This window comes from Chelonia mydas, chromosome 14 (assembly GCF_015237465.2).
Source record: "Chelonia mydas isolate rCheMyd1 chromosome 14, rCheMyd1.pri.v2, whole genome shotgun sequence".
Taxonomy (NCBI): Eukaryota; Metazoa; Chordata; order Testudines; family Cheloniidae; genus Chelonia; species Chelonia mydas.
This window is the reverse complement of record NC_051254.2, coordinates 4025205-4045513: the sequence shown is the minus strand read 5'-3', so window position 1 is coordinate 4045513 and position 20309 is coordinate 4025205. Positions and strand designations below refer to the sequence as shown.

At 48.5% G+C, this 20309-nt stretch overlaps 1 protein-coding gene across 17 annotated transcripts in view; it reads right to left on the bottom strand.

Annotated features, from left to right (window-relative positions):
* SLC39A11 (solute carrier family 39 member 11) overlaps nt 1-20309 on the bottom strand; it is a 399980-nt gene that overhangs the window by 355250 nt on the left and 24421 nt on the right. The window lies entirely within an intron of this gene.

The window sequence follows — 20309 nt, the reverse complement described above, 5'->3', positions numbered from 1 at the left end:
GATCCCGAGATTCTTCCCTGAATAACCCTATGTACTGGCTTATGTACTTGGTTCAAGGCAGCTGCTATTTCCTGATGTGGACTTCTGCCTCATTTGTATCACGATTTAGTCATGCCTGGTTCAACTCATTGTTACAGAGCCCTGACCTGCAAGCCTGTCACAAGCACATTCTGCCAGCATTTAAGTCATGATTTATATTCAAGAAGAAGCCACTTGCAAATCAGGCAATTACTCTCTTGCACTAGAGTTCTGGAAGGTGGAGTGACAGACAGGTCTCATCACTAGACCAAGAGAAGTGTGTTTAACATATGCCTCTAAAGCTCTACTAAGGTAGATCTAAAATGGTTCAAGGCGTGCAACTAAGTCAGGCAGGGCTGACATGGTTTAGATAAAATGCTGTCACGATCCTCAGGTTTTTCTTAATTGCAATTGTCAATCTCTCTTCATCCCCCTGCATTGGGTACTAGGCAAAGGCAAACAGACATAACTGAAGCACGTCACGTCTAAGCAAGGATCAAAGGAAGTTATGCCATTTAGAACTATATTAAAAGCAAGCCCAGTTCACATTTTGGAAGGATGCTCTTGGGACACAGGAAATCTGGGTTAGATTCTCTGTTCTACCACACACTAGAGAGAGCGTTGCGATCATCTAGTCTGACATCCTAGCTCACACGGACCATATGACTTCCCTGGATTCATTCCTGTTTGAACTAAAGCACATCTTTAGAAAAACATCCAATCTTGATTTAAAAATCTCCCATGAGGGACAATCCATCCCATCCCAAGGTAAGTGATTCCAATGGTTAGTTACCATCACACTGTTAAAAACCATGCACCTCGTTCTGAGTCTGTATTTGTCTATCCTCAGCTTCCAGCCCATGGAAGGGTTTAGACAAGCCCGCAGGCAGACCCTAGGTTGGAGTGCTCTCGAAGGGAAATCTCTGAGGCCTTATAGCTACCACTGTATGCTGCAAAGCAACTTCTACGAGCAGAGAGAGCACTGCTCAGCATCCTAAATAAAGTCCAACCAGCGCCACGTATAAAACAACTACGCTGTTCCGGGCTCTTCCTGCTGCCTTGCTAGCCAAGCGCATCCAATAAACCCCAGGGAGACTCCAGGCATCTTCAACAGGCATAGAGAATTGCTCCCGCAGGATATAAAGTGGGACCAAAGTTCTTGTTCTATGTAAGGTACACTGACTTAATTAGCAAACGACGGTAAAATGTTATCAAAGCACCAGTGACATCCCTTTGCACAAGATGCAAATACACAAAAAACTCCACAACAGGGGGGCACAGGAAGCGTGCTGAAGGCACTACTTATCATGCCGATATCAGCTGTCTCAGTTGTCCCTCGCTATTCTCCCGACCTGGAGACCCCTCTCTCGTCTGTCAGCTCGCCAGGGCAGGGGCTGGCTTAATGGCTCCAGGATTGTATTATCTGAGCACCTCATCGTCTTTGATGCATTTATCCCCGCAACACCCCTGTTCGGTAGGTCAGTGTTATCCCCACTTCACAGATGGGGGAATTGAGACACAGAGCGATTAAGCAATTTGCTGAAAATAACCGAATGTTTATGGCAAAGCAACCCAGGTCTCCGAGGTCCCAGGCCAGCACCCTAACCACTGGACCATCCTTCCTCCATGCATACAGCCCCGAGCCCAATGCGGCTAAGGCCTCAAGGTGTTACCACAATATAAAGTCAACCCCCGCCCCAAAGAGCTTATTGTACAATCGAAAAGTGTAAAATTTGCATGAATGGCAGCTCTTTAGAATAAGTCTTCAAACTAGACAGCACACCAAATGAATCTGCTGAGTGATTCAGAGTTTACTCTGATAACGAGTTGTCATTGTGCTGCCTTTTTTAAGATATATATTTTTGGTGAGCTACATAAAAGCAATTTTCCTTTCGTTGACATGTTCAAACACCCCGGGCTTGCAATTTCACTCACTTTTTTCATTTTAATGGCAGGTTTCCGTTTCACAGCAGATGCGGTAATTCGGGCCTCGCACCTGTCTGTGAATTCGCACGCAGCACAGGATCAAAGGAAAGCTCAAGACCCGTCTGGAGGGCTCTGCTTGCCAGTGGATAAACAGAGCCTTGCCACTTGAAATCGCCAGGTTAGTCCTCTAAATCATCTAAAACAGAGCTCGGCACCAAACAGCCCCCTTCGGAGAGTCGATTCCTTACCACGTGTAGCCCACCACGTGACCACTGCCTCCCACCGACCTCACGGAGCTTTGGATCAGATCCTAAGTAAGCCAGTACCTTCAGTGGCCGGACATGCAGCGCAATTATTGCAAGCAAAGGACTCTTGGGTTCCACTTCAGCTCATCCCTGACTCGCTGTGCAGCTTTCAAAGCCAATTAGGTGCCACTAATACCGAGTGCCCGACTTGAAACGCCCCCAGCCTAATTGTCAGAGGTGCTTCACCCCACCCAGCTCCCTGACTCGCTCTCTGAACCAAAAGGAAAGGAGGACTTGTGGCACCTTAGAGACTAACCCATTTATTTGAGCATAAGCTTTCGTGAGCTACAGCTCACTTCATCGGATGCATGCAGTGGAAAATACAGTGGGGAGATTTTATATACACAGAGAACATGAAACAATGGGTGTTACCATACACACTGTAACGAGAGTGATCACTGAAGGTGAGCTATTACCAGCAGGAGAGCGGGCGGGGGAAGCCAGTGCAGACCCCAGAGTATAGGTGCTCTCCTATCTGCATGCAGCCCCACCCCAGTGCCCACTGGGAACAGGGAAACCTCCAGGCGAAATCTTAAACAGCAAAAGATACTCTGTTCCCATCCAATCTCACCCGCACAGAAAGGAAAAGAAAATTAGAAGATGTCTGATACCTACCCAAGATTATTCTTTACATTGGGTATTTTCCTCACGGCCTGGACACTCAGCCTCCGTTAGGAGGACCGCATCAATCCAGAACACTTTTGCAAATGTCTCCTTGACAATTTTTGTGCCAAGCCCCCAACAATAATTGAATTTCACAGCCAGCAAAGGCCTGTACTATAGTGTAGAAAAACTCTTACGATAAGAAGAGGGTGGGGGGGACAAAGTAATCCGACTGAGATACAGGGAAATAAGCCCTTTATCGTGATTGCAAATGCATAGTAAAACTGAAAGTAATGATGGAAAAACTTTGCACCTACTGCAATAACAAGGACTGAGCTGACCGCAAGGAGTGGAATTAATTTGGGTTCGCTCGCTGCAGGTTTGTGGGGATAAACACTTTTTACTCCTCCCCCCCCCCAATAAAATTTCAATAACCATTTCTAGAATAACACAGGGGATTCCTGTCTGGATTTCATTTTCTGACAGTCTAGCCACTGTGTACATAAATAAGCATAAAGTGCTGGAGAAGGGGATTCAGGCTCAGAATTGGATTCAGGGTATCACTTCTGTTTACCTTTGGACTTCTGATGCAATGGCTTTCCTAGTGTTTAATGTATAATAGCAACATATATACACTAATTAAGGGAGCAGCCAGCTTAACAATCACCACACACTGGAAGCAAGTATTACTTTACCCACATTATTAAGAACGCTATCTGCTACTAGAGGCAGAGAACTCTACAGAGTCAATTTAATTGTAAAGCTGGGCTCTCTATTTATTTGCATTTCTCTTAAGTTTGAGAAGGAAAAATCAGTCAATTTCATTTATGTTTCTAGCCCCTTTCACTTTCAGATTTAGGAATACAAGGTTTAGGGTTCAAAGGGGAAGCTTAAAAAAAAATCCAACTTTTCATAGGAATTTTAAATGAAAACCCCAAGTCGTAGAAACGTTTCAATTGGGCATCTGGTTTCCACAACTAAATCTGGGGCCACACCGAAATCAACAGGTTCCCACTAACTTCTTTACGGCTTTCAGTGGATTCTGCGTATCCATTTAGGTGATTATTTTGCAGTTTAATTTTGGGTAGTGTGTGTTGTAGCCGTTCTGAGGGACCATGCCTGACAGGTTGGTTAACTAGTGTCTGTGGGACATGCACCATGGGCAAAATTTTCCTCTCTGCGGAAGGGACCAGCACAAGACCTTCCAAGACCAATGAAGATCTACGTCCCTGTACTGGCCCTCTGCACCCCTTGGCTATAGAGCTTGTTGTATGTATTTTAATGATTGTACTTCAAGTCAAACTATAAAGACAGCATTGATGGTAATTTTCTTATTTATCCACCTTAGGGTTTTACCCTGCTGCCAGTCACCATGGTATCTGAGTACCTGCCACATAAAATCAATAGCAATAGAGAAGTCCTAATGGATCCCACGGAACATCCAGCGCTTCTTTCCTTTCGGGGTAAAACCCCAGCTTGGAGTGGGGTTTTATTTTTAAAAATATAAATTAAGTAAATCTAATGTGTCTGATTTGTTTCAAGGGTCATTTGGGCTACAAGGTGGTTTCAACAGAGAGTCTCCTTTTTGAGGGATGAGGCCTTTCCAAAGAGGAAGGTTTTGCAGCATTTCCTGACGACAGTTTCCCCGGCTAAGCTCCCCAGAAAGGTTAGCACTATTCAGTTAATCGGAGCAGAATCTGTGTTTCCATGCCCCAAGGAAGAGCCCCTGGGGAAGCTATGAGGAACAAAATGGAAGGGTTGCTTTTTATTTATCTCAGTGTAGGGGGACGGGGGAAGAAACGAGAGGGAAATCAAGAATGCAGAGAGTGAGCTCTAACTCACATTGAATCCCCCACCCCCAATTAATCTTTTCCCACTTTCTCCTTGTGCGTTGTGAAGCTGTCTCCTGAAAATACCTCCATTCCAGCACACACTTGAAAAATTGGTGTCAGTTGCGGGGAGGTGCACAAAATATCACTGCATGCTGGAGTCAGTTTCATCTCCCTCTGATCGGGTCTAGCGATATAAAAATCGCATCTTGATCTTTCTGTGGTGCCAATGACAGGAATGTGACAAGTTTCCTCCCCCTCACACTCCCCTCACCATATTTCTGAAGGCTGTTTAAAACATCAGAGCCAAGTTCGATGCACGCTCAACAACCGGTCTCTGCTTTTCCTTAGCTGTAACGGCAGAAAGGGGGTGTGGTCGGTGCACTTCCCACCGGCTCGGCCCAGAGTTACTCAGTCCTCAGGAAACCAATTAGCAGCACACTGCAGAAAGGGCATGATCCATAAAGGTGCATGTGACAAATATGCAGTGCCCTTTAATAACATATTACTACTGGATGTTGTCCTGTGTTGGGGATATGGTCCATTGAGAGCGGTGAGGTCCTGAGACTCCATAGTGATCAGGGCCACTGGGTGTCCTTGGGCAAGTCACTGCACCTCTGTGCCTCAGTTTACCCATCTGTAAAATGGGGGTAATGATAGCAACCGCCTTTGTCAAGTATCTCAGATCTACCGATAGGTGCTCTATCAGAGCTAGGTGGTATTATTGGGGTGGTGTTTTCTGTACGATTATTTTAGTTTAAATATTTCTCACTAGGGGCCCTGTCTGTGGGCTTGGCTTTGCTGAAGAGTTAACCCCAGCTCTCACTGGGGCATTGGCTCTAAGCAGACTCCTGTCCACACCACAGGGTTTATAGTTGGGTTCAGTGACTCAGCAAATTGTTCCAGCCCCCTGGCCCACACATACAATCCCCTGGCCCAAGTGTAATGATACTTTACACCTGGGCGAGCAGGTCCCCAGGCTCAGGCAAGAGGAATGTTTACACTCAGGCCGGTAACCCGCCCACGATGCAGTGTGGACACAGGCTAAACCACTTAAGTGCTGCCAACTCCCCCCTCCCCATTTGCCCTGATGGACAGACACGTTCTCCCCCACCTCACTAGGAAACAGACAGCGCAGCTCAGCTCGGTATGGCGCTCAGAACCAGGAGATGCACCCCCAGAAGTCCTAGCACCACCTCCACAAGCGTGTGCAGCACCAGTGCGGATGCAGTCGAGTGGACACGCTCAAGGCAGGCTTTGCCTTAGGGCAGCTTGCAGCTGGCGCCCACCACCCAAGTTAACTCTGCAGTGACAGACGGACCTTAGGATGTGCCCTGGCTGGAAGGAGGAGATGAGATGGGTGGTGCCTAGGGAATGTGTGTTTGAAAATCCTCTTTTTGATCCAAGTGCTAAGAAACCTACTTTGCTTGAGGAAGGGCAGCTGGTCCCGATAGCACTGGGCACAGGCTCCCACGAGGAGGCAACGCATGTGCCTGAAACCTAACTTGTCCTGCAGAGCAATAGCAACTGGTGTCCAGGGCACTGTAGCCAGGCCCCGGTCGCAGGGTGGAACTCTGAGACATGCACGGGCGTGAACACCCAGCCTCTCCCTCAGGTGGGAACGGTCCCCGTTTTACAGGTAGGAAAACTCTGGCCCAGGGGGTCACACATCAAGGGGTGCCGCTGGAGATAACTCCCAGTCCCCTGCTCTAACTACTGGGGAGGGGTGAACATTCCTCCCTGCTTACCACATGCCTGGTGGGTGGCCCTGAATTACTGATTAGTATGTGCTACGACAGCAATTATGGAAAGGGCTTCCCCTTCTGTGCTTTTGTTTTCCTTCCGCCGCGGTCCGCTGCCATTTTTATGGGCTGCCACCTGATTTAGTATTCGCTCCTTGCGGCAGGGACCTTACCTTACAAACCGCCTACAAAACACACAAACCCAATAATCCCAGACTTTCATCCAGCACCACCTCTCCCCACCCCCAGATTTCAAAGAAGGGATAAAATCCCTGAGTCAGAGTACCTGCCCCTCTCTTTTTCGGTTGGTGCCATATTGCTTAATTTAATCCTGTAGGAGCAACGCTCCCTCTCATAGCTGTGCTTTTCGAACACACAAAAGAGGGAGATTTGTGGAACAGTGCACGGAGATACTCACTTTAACCCTCCTATTTTGTCAGTTCCATAAGATAAAGCACTGCGCAGCACGCACAAGCCAGCCTGTTAGACCTCCTGCAGCACCCTAATGAACATCCGAATCTGGTCTCCAAAGCCGCTCTGGCTGGTGTTCCAGTCCCGCCCTGAAGAACGTACAGAAAAAAGCACAGAGGCACGCACAATCATGTCTGTTGGCTAATGTCTGGAATAAAGATTTGCCTGCCACCCGCAGTGAGGATGTGCAGCTAATGATCTGTGCATCCTGGAAGGAGCTAAATTCAACAAATTGAAGGGAACTTTTAAGGGGCATGCATCAAAGGAATTAAGAAATGGCATAGGAGAAAACTATATCCCCATTATGAATTAACACAAGGACTCAGCCCAATTGAATCTTTTCAGCATCGCAGAATAGTTAGCCCATCAAATCTGCACAGGAGACTTGCTATAAAGAGTCTGCAGCTTGGTATGGGTCTCTGTGAGCATATGCAACCAGCAAGCAATGTGTATCCCAGGGGACCACTCCTTTTGATGAATTTGCTCTTCCAGGAGACATTGTATCACTCTCTCACTAGAGCTCTCTAACTGCCCCCACTGTGTTAGTGATCATACTGCCTTGTTAGCTTGGTGTATCACGAGTGTACCACGTTCTAAGCCTGGTGCTTACAGACTCCCTTCTGAGCCACAGAGAAGTCACAACCAAGTCTCTGTCTCTCGAGTGTGAGCCGAGCATCCAAAAGTCAAAGTCTGAGTGGCTTTGGTTGGACACGTGACAACAGTAGAGAATTAGTGTTGCTTTCTTCTAAGGCCTTGTCTGCACTACAAAGTTTTGTCGGCAAAAGGCAGCTTTTGCCGACAAAACTGGGGAGGTGTACACACTACAAAGCGACTTTTGGCAGCAACACTCTGCTGTTTTGCCAACAAAATAAAACCATCTCAACGTGAGGCATAAAGCCTTTTGCTGCAAAGTTAAAGTGACAAAGCATCAGTGTAGACACTGCTGTGCCTTATGTCGACAGAACTGGCTTCCCCCAGCATCCCACAATGCCTGCCTTGACCACTCTGCTCACTGTTTTGATCTCTGCTGTCCCTCCCCTTTCAAAGCTCCAGGAAGTGTCTGACAGCTCCCTTGGCCAGCTCTGCTGTCTCCCCATCACAGAGACGCCACTCTCCTCTCCCTCTCCCACTTCAGTTGAAAAGCAGCTGACAATCTATGAGGATGCCCCTGGAAGGATGGGACTGAGACACCTGCATCATGTGATGGTGTACCTGCCCCACGAGGCATTGCAAACCCTTCCCAAAGCACCCTGCAGCCAGCTGCATAGTGGGATAGCTACCCACGGTGCACTGCTCTCTGTGTCGATGCAAGAGCTGCTAGCGTGGGTGCACTCTGCTGACACAAGGAGCTAGTGTGGACATGCAACAGCTGTTTTAATGAAAGCGGTGTAACTTTTGCTGACAAAACTTTGGCCTTGTCTAAACTGGCACGTTTCTGCGCAGTAAAGCCTCTTTGAGCGCTGTAACTCCCCTGGGGTGCACACGGCCAAGCCACTGAGTGTGCAGAAACGGCGCACTAGCAGGGCTGTAAAGAAACCACCCCGACGAGAGACGTGGAGCTTTCTGCACCGGGGCTACAGCACCGCGGTGCCAGTGTAGACGCTCTGGCCGATGACAGAGCTGTGACTGGCCTCCGGGAGGTGTCCCACGATGCCTGTTCTCGCCTCTCTGGTCATCGGTTTGACCTCTCCTGCCCTGCCCTCAGGTGACCAGCCGTGAGCCCCACCCCTTAAATTCCTTGGGAAGTTTGAAAGTCCCCTTCCTGTTTGCTCGATGATGCATGCAGTGGTCTCAGCGCATCTTTCCAGGTGGCCAGGCCTGCTCCACGCACCAGGCGATCCCCCGCTTGGCACAATGCCGAGCTGCTGGACCTCATCAGCATTTGGGGAGAGGAGGCTGTCCAGTCCCAGCTGCGCTCCTGCCGTAGGAATTATGATACCTACGGACAGATTTCACGATGCATGACAGAAAGGGGCCGTGACCGGGACACACTGCAGTGCAGGGTCAAAGTGAAGGAGCTGCAGGACGCCTACCACAAGGTGCAGGAGGCAAACCGCCGCTCCGGTGCTATGCCCACGAGCTGCCGGTTCTACAAAGAGCTGGACATGATCCTCGGCGGCGACCCCACCTCCACTGCAAAGGCCCCTGTGGATACTTCGGTCGCTCGCGTGCAGGAGGAGGGAATCTTGGACAAGCATGTGGAGGAGGAGAGGGACCCAGAGGCAGACGACAACTCGGAGATCAGAGATGCATGCAGCCAGGAGCTCTTCTCTACCCCGGAGGAGGCTAGCCGGTCACAGCTGTCGGAGCTTGGCGAAGCGCAAACAGGAGAGGAGGCCCCTGGTAAGCGGCTTTGATTTGGGGAATCGCTGAGGCGAGTTGTTGGGGGCAGGAAGCTTGCAGAAAGCAGGCTTGTGTCTGTATGAGGCGCGTACCACCACATGCCTAGTCTGAGCGGTGGACCAGGGTGTTGATTGACTCCCTCACTTCACGAGAATCTGCCCTAGAGATCTCCACGACACTCTCCTGGAGATAATGGGCAATCCACTGCCGCAAGTTCTTTGGCAGGGCTGCTTTGTTTCTTTCCCCATTAAGGGTAACTTTCCCGCGCCACTCTGCCATCACGGGGGTGATGGACCATTGCTGCACACAGGCGAGCCGCGTAAGGGCCAGGGCGGAAGCCGCAGGCTTGGAGAAGACCCTCCCTTGATTACCTGCTCACCCTCAGCAGCAAGAGATCTTCCATAATGAACACAGCCTGTGGAAAATGCGGGGACAGGAATGATTATAAGGCCCCCCGCTACAGTGCTGGCTCTCCCCAAGAGCCGCGTGCCCAGTGTACAGTACGGTCCTGGAACACTGATTTCCCCTGCTCCCGCAGTTACTCACCATTTTGGGGGTCTTGTGGCTCATGTGTGCTTGCCTGGGGTCAGCCAGTTAGTGACAGGTATGTGAATAGTGGATGTGTTTTAAATCACTGAATCAGTGGTCTGTGTGTTGCAAAGAATACTGCTTCTGTAAAACGCTGCATTTTGACTTCACAGATATGACCTTGGGAGCCCAGCCTCCCTCTTTGTTATTGCCGGCTGAGCGGCTGCGCAGAATTAGAAAGCGGCCACGAAGCACTAAAGAGGACTTTCTGCGTGATGTCATGATGCACTCCGCGGTTGAAAAACAAGAACGGAAGGAGTGGCGGGACAGCGAGAACAGAGACCGAAAGGAGAACGCAGCTTGCCAGAACGAAGCCACGGATCGGCTCTTAAATGTCATGCAGCCCCAATGCGAAGCAATGTATCATGGGGCATTGGGACAGGACCCAGGATGTCCCGCAACCCCCTCCACCTTCCCGCAACTCTTAGCGGCAGAAGAGGAAGAGGTGCTCTGAGGGACAGCTGCCCAGAGTGCACTGCTCCGAACACTGCTGCAAGTGCCGAACTTGTGAACACACTATTGCGCAGGCAGCTGACAGTGTGAACACACAACAGCGGTTTCCCTTCCGCGCGCTCTGAGCGGCGCTGTCACTCTGCCAATGTAGACATAGGCCTGGTCTACACTACAAAGGATAACTCCGAGCAAGGAATTTTGCTAGAAAAAAAAGAACATAGTACTGGCCCCAAGGCTCCTCACTCTCCCCCCTCTGCTTCACTGTAGAGCTTCTACCTTGAACTTGTGCACTTCACCTCCTACGGGGCTTCCAGCTATAGATTCAAAGCAACAGTACACAGATCCGCACGGTATGTTTCTACCCTCAAATTGGTTGCACACTAGTCTAACCACAACAGGTGTCCAGGGTGAATTCTCATGTTAAGGAAGTTATGAATTTGTTTCTGCAAGTTTTCTCCGACGGCTCCTTAAAAATTTGCAATTTCCATGAATGACCCTGCCCCAAAACTTGTTTGCTAAAATAAGAGCAAAAATACAACATGACTTTGTTTAAAGCATAAAACATCTGTGCATTTTTGGTTTATTGCCATATCATCCCAGATCAGTTGCTCAACGCTCCGAGGCAATAGGTAGGAGGGTGAAACTCCCCTGAAGTGGACCTAGTGCTGTCTACACCAAGGTTAGCTCGGTTTAACTGTGTCGCTCAGGGGTGTGACTTTTTCACACCTCTGAATGACAGTTACACCACCCCTAATTTCCTCAGGTAGACCAAGCCAAAGTCTCCACAGGGATTAACGAGACCCCTGCTTTATGCTACAGCACAAAAACTGTCTGCTCTTGAATATCCCGTACCTTGCACGTTCAACCTGTCGCACTTCAGCTTGCTAATTAAAATATTTATGCAATTCACCGCCTGGGAGATTCCAGGGGTGGTCAAGAAATGCTCGGGCCTGCAGAACAGTTGAGGCCCTGCAAGACACTACAAATTAAATCAACTGCATCACTGTTTCCATAAAGCAAAATACAGGCAAATTTCTGTGCCCACAGAATACACACTCCAGATTGATCTACAGCTAATACAAGTTTTACAGAAGGTATTTGAAAGGGCTTTAAAATAAATAGTGAGGGATGGTCCCAGCCTTCAACATGGCTCTATTGATCTACACTGTACACTGAGGAAAAAAATCCTATGTTTTAGCGGATAAAGATTCAGTCAGGTGGGATTAAATCTGCTTCTCTAGAATTGGATTGGAAATTAACATCTGGTTGTCCCTTAAAGTCACATGCACACACCCCTAAAGTTTTCTGAATGGCCCACACTAATTATTCAGAGGAAGTTTCAGTACATCAGCATCACAACAGTGGTAACTCCTGCACCATGGCATAGGTTGACACCAAATGGATTGAAGCGATTAGCAGCTTGACAGGAACACAGGGAAGCATGGCACGGACTCCAACACATCGCACTATGCACCGGCAATGCAACAACTCCAGCTATTGCCAGAGCCGGCAGCATCCCCTTCCAGGGAGCTAGGGATGTGTTGCATTTTAACATGCAGACAGAAGATTAATCATACAGCCAAGCGAAACCCAGTGGTAGAGGAATAACACACATTAAGCCTCATTATCCTGTTCAGGGCAATGATCACCCAGCAAAGAGTGTGTCACGCAGTCAAGGGGGTGGTAAAGAATAATATAGTTAATAGGAGACATACACCTGGGCACACACTATCCATGTAGCGCTGGGGGACAAGCAAGGGGACACACAAAACCATCAGACTCCTTTCACAGTACTCACTCTCTTGTTAAAACAGATCTGCTTTCTCCCTACCTTTGCAAGCGCGGTGGGCAGAGAGGCCTCCAAATTCCGTAACAGTAGCATTCAGAGCAAGAAGCCTGGAAGGAGGGGAGGGCGGGCGAGGAGGAGATGGGCTGGAGAACAAGGAGCTCTCTAAACCAGATTTGTAACGCAGGCTTCCTACGTACGGAGCCTACATCCGCACTTCTGGCGGCACGTAGAGCTCAGGCACTATACGTGTAGCTACATACTGCAGCGAAAGGCTCCGGCCACAGACACTACACGCCGCTGAAAATAACAGCGTAGCATCGCCTGGGCGTTCAGATGCCAAGGGCACTCTGCTAAACCGTGCCTCACCATCTACGCTGGTGCTACACGTGCTAGGCGGGCATCCAGTGTCTGTACTCTGCACGGTAAGCTTAGGCCTACCCAGAGAGCATGACCCACTCAGAAAGACCTCCTCACTCTCTGACCTGCGTACCAGGACAAAGATGGTTAAGAGGGGATTTGATCACGGCCTACATGGGGAAGAGATTTCTGGTCGTGAGCAGTTCTTTAATCTAGCACAAAAAGGCGTAATATGATCCAAGAGCTGGAGAAATTCAAACTAGAAATTAGGTAGAAACTATTCAGGTGTTAGCCACTGGAACAATCTATCTAGGGATGTGCTAGAAGCTTCCTCTCTTGGAGTCTTCAAAATCAGGACCGGATGTCAAGCTAAAAGATCTACTTTACTTCAAACAGAAGTTCTGTAGAAGTTCCTCAATGGCTGCATTTTGCAGGGGCTCAGGCGAAAGGATCAGAATGGTCCCTTCTAACTTTAAAAATCTATTAATGTTCCCCTTTAAGGCACAACTTGGGAAACAGTCAGCCTAGGGTTGCCAGGGGCCCAGTTTTCAACCGGAACGCCCAGTCGAAAAGGGACCTAGACGGCTCCGGCCAGTCCCGCCGGCCGGGCTGTTAAAAGTCTGGTTGGCAGCGCAGCAGGGCTAAGGCAGGCTCCCCGCTTGCCCTGACTCCACACAGCTCCCGGAAGCGACCAGCATGTCCCTGCGGCCCGTAGGCGCAAGTGCAAACAGGGAAGCTCCACGCGCTGCCCCCATCCCAAGTGCCGCCTCTGCAGCTCCCATTGGCCGGGAACTGCAGCCAACGGGAGCTGCAGGGGAGGCGCCTCTGGGCACAGCCAGCGCGCCTCTGCCTAGGGGCCGAACATGGCAGCCGTTCCGGGAGCAGCGCGGAGCCAGGGCAGGCAGGGAGCCTGCCTTAGCCCTGCTGCGCTGCCGACTGGGAGCCGCGTGAGGTAAGCACCGCCCAGCTGGAGCCCATAACCGGCTCCCTGCATCCCAACCCCCTTCCCCAGCCCCGTGAAAATGGGTGAGGGTGCGGGAGACGGAGCGACGGAGGTGCCTCGGGGGAAGGGGGGCGGAAGGCAAGACTGTTCAGTTTTGTGCAACCCTAAGTCAGCCCGCTGGCGTGGCGGCTCTGTGACTATATCCAGCACCACCATGGCAGGCGTCCTGGGTTTGAGTCCCAATCTGTACCGATTGTTCCCAAAGGACAAAAAGCCCAACTAAGAGCTTGTCTACACCAGCACTTTACAGTGCTGCAACTTTCTCACTCAGGGGTGTGAAAAAAAACACTCCCCTGAGCGCTGCAAAGTGCCACTGTGGACAGGGCACCAGCGCTGGGAGCTACTCCCCTCGTGGAGGAGGATTTTTAGAGTGCTGGGACAGAGCTCTGCAGCGAATACACAAGCCACATTAAAGAGCTGCCGTGGCCGCGCTTTAACGTTGCCAGTGAAGACATGCCCTTAAACTCAAGAACGGTGGTTAGATTTACAGTGGAAAGAGCAATTTTGAGAAGTCAGGATTGCGCGTGATCAATAGGTTGTTTAAATACAACTCTCACAGAGTCAGATTTTGCTGTCAGTCACACCCAGATCAGAATCTAGACCACTGCAGCAGTCACTCATTGTTTTGTTACCTCCAATCATGTTACGCTCGAACAACAAAACATCACTAATTCACGGTTGTTAGATATTTATGTATAATTACAAACCACAGCAGTACTGCCTAAAGCAGCTCGCGTCTGTCTGTCTATTACAGCCTGCCAGATGCACTAGTCCAGAACATTTGCTGCAGGCAGAGACATTGTCCTCAACCGTTTGCACTTTTGCTACTTGGTCAGAGGTAACACCCACCTCCTTGAATCTGAAACTGCTTGAGCCACCTGCAAGGCTGGTGGGAGGAACGTCTTGTCCATTCAGGTAAAAAGGCAAAAGAGCGAATATGGGGATGGTCCATTCAGCCAGAAAACAAATATTTGTTTTGCAGCAGAGTCTAGAAGTCCCAGCTAAAATCAGGGACCCACTCTGCAAAGCACTGCATAAATTCATACTAAGAGGCAGCCCTTCCCCGAATGGCTTACTAAATCTACACAGGCAGGACAGACAAAGGGTCGGGAAGAAAAACTGTCAGGGAAAGGTGACATGCCCAGGGTCAGCCAGCAGAGTTGGGAACAGAACCCAGGTCTTGAGACCAGGGTAGTACCCTATCCACTCAACAATACTGTCTCTGTATACACCTTTTTCAAATCAGGAGAGGGAGCAATTTGGCAGCTATTCAAACAACATCAGCAAACAGCTTTAATATTCCCCCTCCTCCGCCCTTCGCAGATGGAAGGATTGACAAACATTTCAGACAAATGCCCATTTCCACCACGCAGTGGTTTTGCCTCCGCTACCCAACCGATGCTCTTAAGGGGAGCCGGAGAAGGGAAAGAGAGGGGTTTTCTTCTGATTGCTACGCTAAACACAGGCGTTTTGAAAAAAAAAACCAAGAAAGAAGCTCTGAGCTAGATAAATCTCCTCCTCGCAGGCAGAATGCTAACACACACTGCACTGTCCGTCAAGTACTGGCAGCCTTTGCTAAAAAAAAATCCAAGCACATTAGCGCAAGAGTCCCTGCATGGATGGTGTGCAATAGAGTACCAGATGCAAGGGAGAAGGCTCATGTTTCCTGATCTCCTTCCTAGTCCCAATAATAAACCCACGTCTTGACACTATTTCTGGTTCCATATGATGGAGAATTAGAACAGCCCTGGGGAAAGGGTTCTCTCATTTCTTCCTTCTATATTACACTATCCTGCGAGCAAGGGGAATAATTCCTAGCGCAAGCAGACACTCTCATGCTAGCTTGATGGGCATAGCGACAGTAGCATAGGTGCCAATTACATACCCACGGGGTTCAGGGGGTTTGGACTCAGCGCAGCTTAGCCATGCTTGCACTGCCTCTGCCCGTACGACACTACTATTTACACTTGCACTAGCTCGATAAGAGCTAGCACGAGTACATCTATGTGAGCTGGGAATCACACCCCTCGCTCATCGTGAAGAAACCCCCTAAGACAAGAATAATGCTCTCGGAACCCCCGTTATGGTACTTACCAAAGCATGGGGCGTGGAAGTTGGTGGCAGAAAGGGAGAAACTCATCCAAGCTTTTTCCCTTGCAGAAGCAGAGAGTTCAGAGTGCCAACAAGAAAGGAGTTCAGTCGAGACCCAAACTTACTGCTCTTCTTCACAAGCCTGGGCTTCTGCGTCTTTGGCCATCGTACGTTAGCAGCCATATCTGTACATTATTGGCGTTGCTCAGTTAACAAACCTAGGTGCCTAACTTTAGTCAGCTAAATAAAAACTGCTTGATTTTCATCACCCAGAGCTCCCACTGATTTCCATAGCAGCTTCTGATGCCCAACTCCTTTAAAGAAAAAAAAATAGCACAGGTTTTCCAAATGCCTGAATAGGAACGTAAACACCACTGGGGTAGCCAACTTTAAAAACGGCCCAAACAGTGCCGCCCACCTCACAAGGTCCGAGGGCTTACCTTACCTTGGGAGGTGAGTGGTAATCTCTTCCGTTAACAGATGGGGAAACTGAGGCACCGAACACTGAAACAACATGCATGTTGCCACCCCATGCCTCTTGTTAAAGGAATGCCGAAGTGGCGATTATCTATATTGGCGCTTATGCTAAAGAAGTTAGTCTTAGAATGTTGTAGGGTTCCTGTATTAATTGTTTATGGGCCTTGAGATACTGAGAGTTAAGATGGGAGCAAAGAGTAGAGAAGAAAGGGCGGGGGGGGGGGGGGGGAAGGGAAAAGAACAACCAAGGAAATGTAACTGAAAAAGGGGTGAGAGAAAGAAGCGACTCATTCTGCTTTGCCCCCTTCCTGTCAACAGAAAGAGCTGAGCAGGCAGGGCTGAAAGACCATCTGATGGCCTGTTTAAGTGTCACCAAAGCCGGAGGAAGGGAAGTATAAGAACAGACATCATTTGCTCAGAACCAGCAAAACAAACTAGAACATGCCCTTGTTTAACTGGGCACGCGCCTACCTGCACAGACACACAGCAGCAGATGGAGACATGCTTGCCACGTTCCACCCAGTGGTCATTTTGAAATGTCGAGATCCCTACATGCAATTGCAGCATAGCTCCTCCTGGCTTACACTGAGCTCCCTTCTTTGGAGCTGCTCCCGACAGCGTCCCATCGTCCAGTTCACCTCCAGGCGTATCATCACCTATACTCAATAGGAAACACACCCAAACCAGAGTCTCACCCTCAGTGAGCCCAACTAACGAAAGAACAGATGGTTTAAACCTTCCAAATTAAAAATCTAATGGATTAGATCCTTCCCTTTATGAAGGACCTAATGACAAACTGGTCAGCCCCATTAGCCACTTTGTCCCACAGGGCTCCACTGGGGAACACAAACACTTCCTTAGGTATCATTAGTAACTATACCAGTCCTCTGTGAACTGCCTGAAAACGACAAAAAAGGGAGGGGAGGGGGAAGAGTTGCTACACTCCAAAGCGGCAAGAGAGAAGCATCATGCACATCAAAGCAAAGTCCTCTTTACATAAAGAACAGTCCACTAAAAAAACCCCACAAATTCCTTATCCATCATCATCTTCTTTGACAAGGACAGTGCGTGTTAATATCCCTTTGTATTCCCCTCTGGGTCCCTTCTCCATTAGAGACCTCAGTGAGAAAGCGTGCTGCTTTGTTCTTCAATCTCCTTTTTTCTTCAACTGATTCACCCAAGGATTTGAGGAGCCTGGAGTAAATTACAGTAACTTAAACCTGACAGGTGCTTAAGCACTAATGACCAAAGCACTGCTGGTGAGAGGTTTTAATCCAAAAGGTGGGAAAGACACCGAGTCAAATTCATCCCCATGTCAGGCCATTAAAATCCAAAGGAGCTACTTCAGAGATGTCATTGGCCCATTAAGTTTAAAAAGGTAGAAGATAAATTTTTGATCAGAATACTACAGTTATATACATTGTTAAAGTGAGTCACTCCCCACGTTCCTCTCATGACATCCCCTGCACCACCCCCAAGTCTCTTTGCCAGGCTGTCCTCCCCACAAAGCAATCGAAGGCCCCAGTCCGGGAAGGAAAGACGTGGGGAGACCTCTGAGCCCACACACAGCCCCACTGGACTTTGCAGTCAGTTCAGCATGGGTGTTTATTCCTTCTTTTCACATGCACCGTTCCAGTAACTCCTGGTGCACGACCAGCATTTGGCATTTTTTATTCTCGCACAAGTGGAATGAGGGCATTGCTTTGACTGCAGGCTCTTTGGGATAGGGACTGGTTTTTTGTTCTGGGTATGTACAGCTCCTAGCACCACGGTCCATGACTGAGGCTACTAGGCACTACCACAATATAAAGAAGAAACAACAACAAAGCACACTAACTGCTGTTTTATGCTGCGTTGGAGGTATTCCGTTCCGCCAGTTGGTAGAATGGGAGGAAGAGAAGCCGAGAGAATAGAACATCCTTCTCTTATCCCCAAAGAGTGAGTATTAGGCCAAGGGAACAAGTGTCATCAGACCCTTGCAGGATTACTACTCGTTAAGCTAAGATATTACCGCACACTCCCACTCCCTCCCAAAAGAACTCCAAGGGAAGAGCGTGGAAGGACCCACCCGCTCCTCTGATTAAGGAGACATGGATGATAAGGCATCGACTACAAGCCAAAACTAAGTTCCGCTCCTGATGTTATTTTAACCGGGTTCAAATCAAAACCTCTCTAGAAAGGGGAGCCTCAAACATCATCATGGATGAATGGGGAAGGATTTTTTCCTTTTGCGGGACCAAAGCTTGGCTTGGAAGTGAGAGACCGACAGTGCAAGGTGGATTAACCCACCAGCAATCAGGGAACATCTCTAACTTGATCGCTTCCCTCTGTCCACTCCTCCTGCCATCTCTTTCCTAGCCCACCATTTCCCATGCAGTCCTGTATCCCGCCTCCTCCCACCCAACCCTGCAGACACAGGCGATGTAGGCTTCTTCCCAGTAGGCAGAGAAAAACGTGAGACGCATTGGAAAGAAGTGGGTTGTGTGGTAGAACTGTTCACTTTCTCTGCTGGGAGCGGTCAGCAGCTGATCAAATACATTAGAAGGTCCCTTCAGGGCCTTATATTGCAAACCCCAATACAGGCAAGATAGGCCCAAGTTTAAAAACAAATGTAAGTGAAACAAATGGGCGTTTGAAGGTGATAACCTTCATACAATTTTAACCACAACAGCGAGCTGATTGCATTCATTTGGTTGCGTGACAGAGCTGGATCTTGTGGTGGGTTGTTTTACATGCCCGTGATACCACGACATGCCGAACCCAATGTTATTTACATCACAGGACAATGTTCCTTTCACTGAAACACACGACAATTTGGTGACTTTCATCTTCCAAATTCTGAGAGGAACTAAGCAACAAATGGAAGTTTAAAGAACTCCCACGTTAACGTAGAGGGGCTCATGGAGTGCCAAACTACTGGAGCCTTTAGTTTTGTTTATCAATCCAAGTTTTTAGATGCACCAATTTACAGATGGGGAAATCGAGGCACAGAAAAATTAAGTGACTTGCCCACAGTCATACAGGGAGTCAGTGGCAGAGTGATGATTTGTGCCTAGATCACCTGAGTCCAGCCCAGTACTTTAACCACAAGACCACCATTCCTCCCTATTAGCAGTACATCCTAGAACTGAGCTTACTACTATAGACTTTTGTATTAGAGATTAAAAAAAAAAAAATTCATGTCTTCAGTTGTGCCAAAATGCAAAAGGGGGGAGGGGGAAGCATTCGTTGGATACCAGAGTTACCAATTCTTGCAATTTTCCAAGAATTGTTGTTAATATTTTGTGTTATTCTTAAAGCCCCAGCTCCTGGAGTCATGTGATCGTACGACAAACTCAGCTGTCATTTACAGTTTTTCGCCTTTGTAGTTGCAGAGAAAGTCTTGGAAACCTGACCCTAAATGTTCCTTCACCAGCAAACAAAAAAGACAAACACACTGATTTTTTAAATTAATCTCATGGTTTTTTTGGGAGACTGAGTCATGATTTTTGAATGACTGGTGTTGGCAACGCTGCAAATTAAATCTCAGGATTGAAACAAAGGTCTCACCTGGACTGTTTGGAAACCGCTGCCGGTTAAAGAAACAAAAACAAACGAAAGAGCCCACACTTTTCATGTGTGGGGCCTAAAGCCACATTCAGCACAGACACCAACTTAGAGAATCCCAGGAAATGCAGTTTCATTAAATCTCCAATAAAAATGGATTTGTACCTGGCTTCTGCTGGAATGGAAACTGATAGGAGAGTTAAGAAAAAAATCCACCTAACTTCATGAGCCAAAGCACAGAGTAACATCAACACTCATGATGCTTTGCTGCCTGGCACTCTCATCAAACACACAGCCACCTTAGACCTTTCAAAGAGCTCTTCTAGACAGCTTGCAAATCCAAGGAAATCAATGTTTCTATCACCAGCCCCTCTTGGTTACTGCAGTTCATCCTTTTCACTTGCACCAGCTGAAGGAAGCTTTAACAAGGGCAGCGTTTCCACCTCTCATGAATCTCCCAGTATTCAGTGTTTTAAAGCCCCAACTCCTGGAGTCACATTACAAGATGAAAATATCCGCTTTTTTTTTTTTTTTTTTTTTAAATAAACAAGTTCCTAGCCTCATGATTGCAGAGAAAAGCTTGAAAGGGTGACTGAAGTGCACCCTAAAAGGCTCAGAAAACAGGATGCAAGGGGGAGAGGGGTTAAAAATCTCATGATTTTTGAGGGTTGATTCAGGATTTTTGAACAGCGGGGATTGGTGACACGGCAACAAGCTGAGGGCAGCTTTCATAGCAAAACCCTGAAGCCATGCAAAAATCCATCATGG